Source organism: Argentina silus, assembly GCF_951799395.1.
Source record: "Argentina silus genome assembly, chromosome: 3".
NCBI classification, from domain to species: domain Eukaryota; kingdom Metazoa; phylum Chordata; class Actinopteri; order Argentiniformes; family Argentinidae; genus Argentina; species Argentina silus.
The window spans coordinates 1,068,631-1,077,548 of NC_139657.1; the positions used below are offsets into that span (position 1 = coordinate 1,068,631).

Sequence of the window (8,918 nt, forward strand, 5' to 3'; positions counted from 1 at the left end):
ATAGTGGAAAAGTACCAGGCTAGGGAGGACATACCAGAGTAGGTATCTTATCTCTAACAGGGTGCTGACTCCGCAGATGGGATGAATGGTGTGACCAGCCCGTGAACAACAAGGGATGCCAAGTCTAAACCAGGTTCCTCCCCAACCAAATAGCCAATCACAATCACTTTGTATTCCGTAAATGCTTTGTTTGACTGTTTGAATGCATCCATTTTTGGAGGGTTGGTTACAGATTAACAACTTGCTGACTGTGATTTTCTTCTCCAAAAGTGGTCCTTGTACAAGCCTAGAATTCTGACATATAGTTGGGAAATAGCTAAAAGTTGTGTAGTGTATTTTGCTCTGACCAGAAGAAGGCCTGATGTGTTAAGAATAGCCTACAGTGTTGTGCACAATGGAAGATACAGCATGCAGTTGGCCACTGTAGATTGAGGAAACGATGCAAGAGAGACAGTGCTACTGTAGTTAATAAACTTAGCTGAAGAAAGGAAGCTGCAGAGGTCTGGATGAGTCAGTTTAATCGTCTTTAATTAATCATAACTTCATCATTACAATCCACGGCCAGATGTGGGGGCTCCTATACAGTCAATAATGTCCCCTCCCTTCTAGTCTAGCCGTTCAGTCTTATATACAGTACAGCATGCCTTATCTTACAGAACAGCATGTACTATCTTCCAGATTTGGGCATGGAATTCCCAGGTCTACATTATTCTAGACATTTTCAACCTATACGGTGGTGATGTTCATAGCCGTAACCAAATAAGGCTATTCCCAGCACTATCTCTCCCGTACCATCCCGTACCGTCTCCTCAATCTACAGTGGCCAACTGCATGCTGCATCTTCCATTGGGCACAACACTGTATGCTTATTCATAACACATCAGGCCTTCTTCTGGTCAGAGCAAAATACACTACACTAGGAATAGCCTTATTTGGTTAAGGCTATGAACATCACCATAGTATAGGTTGAAAATGTTTAGAGTAACCGGGCCTAGGGATTCCATGCCCAAATCTGGAAGACAAAGCATGCTGTTTTGTATATAAGACTGAACGGCTAGACTAGACGAGGGGGGGACATCATTGACTGTATAGGAGCCCCCACATCTGGCCGTGGATTGTAACATGAAGTTATGATTAATAAAAGACGATTAAACTGACTCATCCGGACCTCTGCAGCTTCCATTCTTCATCTAAGTTTATTAACTACAGTAGCTAAAAGTAAGAAGTAGTTTGTCTTCTCCTTCAAATAAAGAACACGTTCTCTCACAAAACCATTCTGCCAGAGCTTAGTCAATTGGACCCAGTATGGGTAAAAGTGGAAAAAGGGACATCATTTGTTCCTTAACTAATGAATAAATAAATAAAATCCAATAAGTAATAGTATATAGTGGCTTATATTGAGATGTAAGAGCTCATCACTAACTTAAAATCGGAATTCGAACCTGCTCTGTCGCTCGGTTGTCAAAAAATAAATAAAAAAGCTTTTTGTGGCGTTAGCGGTTTTCGGGTACTTGTTTAACGTTAAGCTAATCTAACATGATATGGGCACCGATATTCGAAGTCTGTAATTTTACTCTCTCTCTATCTATATTGTCGAAATGACTGAACAGTTGAAAAACAAAAACCGTTGTATTGAAAATGGGCAACTGACCCGGAAAACGGGAAGAAAAGAGGGAGCGGAGAAGAGAGGAACCCTAACCCTAGCGTGAAATCAAAATACTTATTTTAAGGATATAAACGGTCGTTTTAGAGTTAGTTTGAGATTTATATGTGTTTATTGATGCAAATGCTATTGTTAAATACTAAAATATATCATTGTTTTACAGTTTAAATGCTATTTCCCAGAAATCATGAAAACGGGTTTGACCTGCCGACTATTAAGGGTAATAATATTCTAGTTTTTTTACTTACATGAATTTGCAGCAATGTCGAGATACCAGCGCTGCTCAAACCTGGGCCCGTATCCTTAAAGATTCTGAGAATCCTCTCAGAGAGCTCCTAACTTAACCTAAAAATTCCTTGCCAGGAGTTTTAGTTTAGAAGTGATTCCAGAACATTTTCAGTGAACTCTGAGCCAGGAATGGATGAAAAATCCTATCTTAGTGAGGGGGTGTGGTTGACCCCGTTGCTAGGTATGAGTCATCATTTCAAAAGCCGTGATTGGTTGATCCTACAAGTTTGATGAAAATGAACTTTTGGTGATAATGAGCAAAGGATGTACCCTCAAATCAATAAACATAATTATACACTCTAATCTTATGCAGACTATAATTGTAAATAATATTTCACATTCAAGAAAATATCTGGAAAATGAATAGTAAGCTGTAGGGGTTATAGCCTAACATTAGAATCTAAAATATGTGAAAATTTAAGCTCATTACACCCTGTTCAAATAATGATTTGTGTCTCATTTGCTCATATTAATATCCTAGCTGGCATATTTTGTACTTTCACTTCCATATGGACCCCATTGAAAACAAGATGGCCTATCTCAAGGGGCTGTCCTTAATGAAGTAGAAATTGCAACGTTACAACTCAGTGTGAACTTAACGAGGGTAACACAGCTCAGCTTTTAACAATGTCTGTGATTGCTGGCTGGTCTATTTATGAAGGCTTGTTAACAAATATCCTACAAACACAGAAAATGGAGAAAAAAAGGAATCGCAAGCCGAACTGGACTGAGGAGCAAGGTTTGTTGCTGGCCCAGTTGGTGAACGAACATAAAGGTATGTTACGAGGAAAATTTGGCCCAACTGTCACTAGCCAAGGCAAGAGGCGCGCCTGGGACACAATATCCCAAACAATCAATGCCTCTTTTCCACTGGTGGTGCGGACAGGCGACGATTGTGAGAAAAGGTGGTATGTGCTGCAGTCCAAGGCAAAATATGAGATTGCAGCACACAAGCGGGAATCCTCACTCACAGGTGAGCAAAATACTATGGCCTACCACATAATCTGGCAACTTGCTCCTGCTGGCAAAGTTAATTTACATGCCTAAGTACTGTGTTCATTGACTGTTTCTTTCTAGGGGGTGGACCACCTGCAAAGCGGCTGTCCCAGGTGGCCGACACTGTCTTTCAAGTCCTGGGACACTCTGAGGTCAGTGTCACCGGGCTGCCAACAGGCATTGACACGTCAATGATGCAGGCCCTTGAAATGCAGCAAAGGTAGGACACAGGGTTATTCATATCAACAGTGTTTATTCATTGCAGAAGCCATTTCATGTGTTATCCATGCTCATTGTATTAAATTAATTTAATCAAAACAATAATTAAACTAGGCCTATGTATTTCTGTAGCATGGAGCCATCACAAGAACCGGGCCCATCAAGTTTGCCGCCTGAACCATCTGCAGCTGCTACTCAGGATAGCCCGGCGGATCAAACACCATTCCCATCCGCAGCACCTGCTCCGTCAGCATCCCTGCTGGGGAGAAGATTGCAACTCACAATTGATGTGTTTGAACAACAAAAAAAAGTCCTTTCCCTTCAGGAGGAGTACTACCGCCTTAAAATTGAACACCTAAAAAATAAACCATTTAGAGATTGTGTTCTGTGTCTTGCATTTAACAATTGCAGGTGATGTGCAGTAAAACTGTGGTAGTTCTTAATACCATCACAAGTTCTCAAATGACATGGGGCTACAGCTTGCCTGAAATGTAAATTTGTGAAGTTTGCCCTGTAAGGCAGTCCACTCTGGGCTAGGTTCCCCTGTGGAATGTGAATATCTTCTTCACCACCATCCTCATCGTTGTCTCCATCCTCATCCTCATCGCCATCCTCCAGAGGTTCTGCAATCTGTCTAACCTTGCAAATATTGTGTAATATTGCACAGGCTATGATGACTTTGCTGACTTTTTCAGGCCTCAGCCGCACCTCTCCGTGGAGAACATGAAAGCGCCTCTTAAGCTGGCCTATGCCACGCTCCACCACCGCTCTTGTTGTCTTGTGGGCCCTACAATAGAATACAGACCTTTAATTATTTGATGGAAATATTGCACTACTTGGATGCTCTAACATATTGCTTGCATTTCATTTCCATGATTTTTGTATTGTTTGGCTTACCTGTTATAGTTTAGTTGGGGCCCTTGGTGTGGCTGGAGGTAAGGTGTAAGGAGCCATGGTTTGCATGGATAGCCACTGTCCCCTAACAAGTGGCAATTAGCTGGCACATAGCGTCTCTCAAAAAGCTGTCTGATGCCACTCTCGGAGAGCATTCTCGCATCATGTGTGGAGCCTGGCCATTTAGCCACAATGTCCAAAATCTTCCAGGCCGCATTGAACACTATTTGCACATTGATGCTGTGGAAATTCTTCCTGTTAACAAAGACAGCCTCGTCCTCTGATGGCGCAATTATTCTCACATGTGTTCCATCAATTACACCCACAACGCCAGGGAATCCTGCAATGTCCATAAATGCCCTTTTATGTGTGTGTAAAGTGCGGGCATCCAGCGGGAATGAAACAAATTGTGTCACAATATTAGGTTGTGACAAAGCTGTCAGTGTTTGGGTGATGACTCTGCTGACGGAGGATTGGGACAGACCGAAGTCATCACTGCTGCATTGTTGCATTTTCCCTGTTGCCAAATACCTCAGGGTTGTGATTACTTTCTTCTCCGGTGTAATAGCGTTGTGGCGTCGAGTTGGTGAAGTAATTGCATCTCTAAGGAGATCCACCACAAACATGATTCCTGCACGATCCAATCTGTAGCGTCTCAATAATTCCCTGTCATCCAGTGTTTGCAGGACATCTCTCCTGACTCCTCTGTTGGCCATTTTGTGAAGCTGCTTAGGGTAACTCCTAAGCCACTAAAAATTCTTTAGAGATACGGGCCCTGGACTGTAGATGAAGAAAGGAAGCTGCAGAGGTCCGGATGAGTCAGTTTAATCGTCTTTAATTAATCATAACTTCATCATTACAATCCACGGCCAGATGTGGGGGCTCCTATACAGTCAATGATGTCCCCCCCTCGTCTAGTCTAGCCGTTCAGTCTTATATACAAAACAGCATACTTTGTCTTCCAGATTTGGGCATGGAATTCCCAGGTCCACGTTACTCTAAACATTTTCAACCTATACGATGGTGATGTTTACAGCCTTTACCAAATAAGGCTATTCCTTATGGTGCTGTTCACAGCCGTAACCAATTAAGGCTACTCCCACCACTATCCCTCCTTTACCATCCCCCCAATCTACAGAGGTCAACTGCATGCTGCAACATTCCAAGGGCCTGACCCATCAGGCCTTCTTCTGGTCAGAGCAAAATACACTACATAGTAAACGTGCGTCCGTGAGGAATGAAAGATGTGGGCCGTTCCTTTTCGGAGCTGTGTTGTATGAACGATGATAGAGGAACTCCGCCCACTGAGCGGGTCTATTTCTTCAAAATCAAAGCGCTTGATTTAGATGTAACTACATCTAGAATTAAACATATAATCCTCTCAACGTATTATTTGTGTTTTTAAGGTTTTGTAATTCTTCTAATATCCACATTACCGTGATGAAAGACTGCTGCACTGCATAGGGGACATAAAACACAATAACATTTCCAAGGCTAAACAGGATTTTTACTACCACTGTACTCAGTGTATGTCGGGGTAGCTAGCTTGTACGAATTATATTTTATTTCTGGAGTGATCAGATGTCCAGGTTTGAACAGCCTGACTGTACAAGAAGAACGCCAAGCAAGACGTGTCTCAGCTTCTGCTATTATGGTGCTTTTTGATACATTTTGGGTTCTTTGATGTAATCCTTTACTGTGAACCCAAATAAAGTAGTCTGTGTAAAGTAAAGCAGTAAAAAAAAAAGTAGTAATCGCAGTTGTCTCTGGTTATGATATTTTTAAGACCACTTATCTCGTTACTCGTTATTCTCAGCATAACAAGTTCATGAGACATGAAAAAATACACAATCAAAAGGAATGGAATGCAATGATTGTTTTATTGAGTGAAGACGGTTACTGGGTCTTCTTGGATGAGCCTTGTTTGCGTGGACAGAAGCACAGGCCAAGTCTGTTAGCAGCCGTGAGCGTCCTCTTGAGGAGGGAACGCTTCTTCTTAGAAGCTCCACTCTCCTCATCAATGGGAGTCATCAATGCTGTGGGGGCTGTGGTGGGTTCTAGAGAGAGGAGAGAGAGTTCATGTGAGCTTCACTGGGTCTAAAGCTACAGAATAGAATACTTTACTAGTTTGGTTATTATGTCCTTGATCTATGTGTTCTATACGTGACTGACCTATGCTGTGCCCATCGCCATGGGCTACCGTGGTGTCCTCCTGTCCTAGGGCTGGAGGCTGGACACCAACCTTGATGTCCTCCTGTCCTGGGGCTGGAGGCTGGACACCAACCTTGATGTCCTCCTGTCCTGGGGCTGGAGGCTGGACACCAACCTTGATATCCTCCTGTCCTGGGGCTGGAGGGTGGACATCGATCTGCTTGGTCTTTCTGAAGCACTACATTAGTTGTTACAGAAGAAGAATCAATGCCAGAAAATATCTGTAAATGACTGAACTCTTAAAACTCCATTATTCCTACATATTCATACAACAACAATGTCCTGTTTGACTGCTGATAGGTTTTTATGATAAACTTTACATTTCCTTAATATTATGTGGAATGTGGCATTCTTATAAATTCCCTGTATATTTCTATTTTACCATGCTCTTCAACTTTGAAAGGAATCCAAATTTCCTTTTCTTCTTCTGCCCAGGCTCAGCCTGGGTAACACCTGCATCACTCTGCTGTGTGAGTGAGGCTGTGGAGACCGGTATGGTGTCGGAACCTAATGACAGGGTATCCATCACCTGATGCACCATGGCCCTGGAGAACAGATTAACTGTCTCGTTATACATCTGTGAAGAGCTGTTGGACAGCAGGCTCTTGTGGCTGGTCGGGGCGTCGCTGTTGGAGGCTTCCTCCTCCATGCTCCATGATGAGGGTGGGACGATCAGGGGAAGAAGCAAGCGCTTGACTGACTCTTCCGCAAAGGAATAGACCACCTCAGTGCACAACATCCCATGCTTCTCAGTCCGGGTCAGCTTGGACAGAACACTGTCCGACACACTCTTCCCATTCACCACTGGCAGACAGCTATGCAGTGACATCAGCCCCTGGAGTTGGTCAACGAGGGCATTGGTCAGCGTGCGGATCCTCCCCTTGGACAGCAGCTCCTCCAGTCTGCTGAGGTTGGCTCCGGGAGAGGTGACCTCTTGGAGAAGCGCCGGGTCCATGTGGTCCATCATGGTGTTCACCACGTCGGCCATCAGCTGTTTGAGGTCAGTGGCGGAATTCTCCGGAACAGTCTCGCCAGCGCCGTCATCTATGGTCGTGCTTCTAACTATGGGGAAGCTGTTTTCCTCTGGAAGCTCAGTGGGAGATGGAGTTCCAGGGAGAGTCAAAGACTCGTTCTCAAAACACTTTGACCTGGAGCTTTTGTTGGAGGTGCAGCTGGCTCGACTGCAGGGGACAGATACACTCGTGGCAGACTTCAGCAGCCACTCACTAACGGCCTCGGTGGCCTCACACCTCACGTCCTCATTAGACAGTCTGTCTAAGCTGGAGGATCGACTGACCCGGGGGAAAACATCCTCCAAATCCTCTAGAAGCATGTCATCGTAGAGGGAGGGGGATTTTGCTGTATCCTCCAGCCCAGATATGATGCCTTCCAGAAAGATGTCAGCCGCTAGGGACTCAATGGAGGACTGCCTCCCGACAGAGAATGAGGACTCTATCCTCGCCACCTCAGTCCTGAATGTGGCTGCAAGTTCGCCCAGGACTTCCTTGGTGACAGCGTCATAGTTGCTGGCCTGAGAGACACTCCCGGACCTCAGGGATGGAGTGCCCTCGCTACGGATCGCACCATGTACGTAGGCAAGTTCCTCATCGCTGACGTCCAGTAATTCCATAGTTGGTTCCACTGCGTTAGATGAGGCCCTCCCACTTGTGAACAACTCAGCCAATTTTCTCTGCATATTTACAAACATCTTGCGGGTAGCAGAGAATATTTGTTTTTCATTTTCAGTAGACGCATCCAAATCCGTCGTCTGAATGATGTCTTGAACGTCATTCACAAAGGTGTCGATGACGTGAGATGCCTTTGAGCCTAAATCACTAGGAGTAGGGGAGGTGGTGATCGCGGCGGCCATGTTGGCCTGGCCAGTGACATCACTAGTGGAGCCAGAGGCTGAACAACAGGGGATATTCCTGCACAGAATCGGACCCACGGCCTTGGTGGCTTTGGAGTGAAACTCCTCACTAGTTACAATACTGAGGTGTTGTCCCACACCGCCAGAGGAGGACACACGTCTGTGCTCCACTCTAGCAGAGCAGTCCTCCTGATCAGAGTGACAAGAGCCAATCGTTTTGATTTTTTCTGCCACCTGTCGGAGCATGTCAGCCGCTCTCTGCATGCCCCCCTGATTGTCTGCACTGCATGACTCCACCGTCTTCATGATGGCAGTCATCACGTCGTCCGTCGTCGGCTCCAGGCCGGCCTTAGAGGTCATGACCTTGACCACTGGTCTGGTGATCCCAAACTCTTGGAGCTTGGTGGACACCACGCGCATCATCCTCCTGGCAGCGTCCATGGAGGTGTCCCTATCGCAAGCTATCGGGGTGGACTTACCTGAGCTTGATAAGGAGATGATTAAGGACACGTCAGAGTTCACCTGCTTTATGACGTCTCTAACTAGAACTCTGGTCCAATCAAATGAGCTAGAGGAGTTGAAGCCCAGTGATTGCAGGATGGTGTCCTCGGTGATCCCAAAGAGGGCTCGGAGTGGGTCATCCAGGGGGGGCGCTCCTCCGTACTCATGCTGCAGCGAGGTCTGGGAACTTCAAAGCAAACACAAATATTACAAATTGAATTGAATACAACTTTATCAATCCCTGAAGGATAAGAGCATAGGAGTATCACATTGATG

General features: G+C 45.1%; 1 long non-coding RNA gene across 1 annotated transcript; it reads right to left on the reverse strand.

Annotated features, from left to right (window-relative positions):
- Positions 1-3,286: 3,286 nt before the first annotated feature.
- On the reverse strand, positions 3,287-4,083 carry LOC310802739. The gene is made up of 3 exons (XR_014554159.1): positions 4,064-4,083; positions 3,651-3,953; positions 3,287-3,422 (listed from the first exon to the last, which is right to left on the reverse strand). It is a non-coding gene; the product is annotated as an uncharacterized lncRNA (long non-coding RNA).
- Between the last annotated feature and the right edge of the window lie 4,835 nt (positions 4,084-8,918).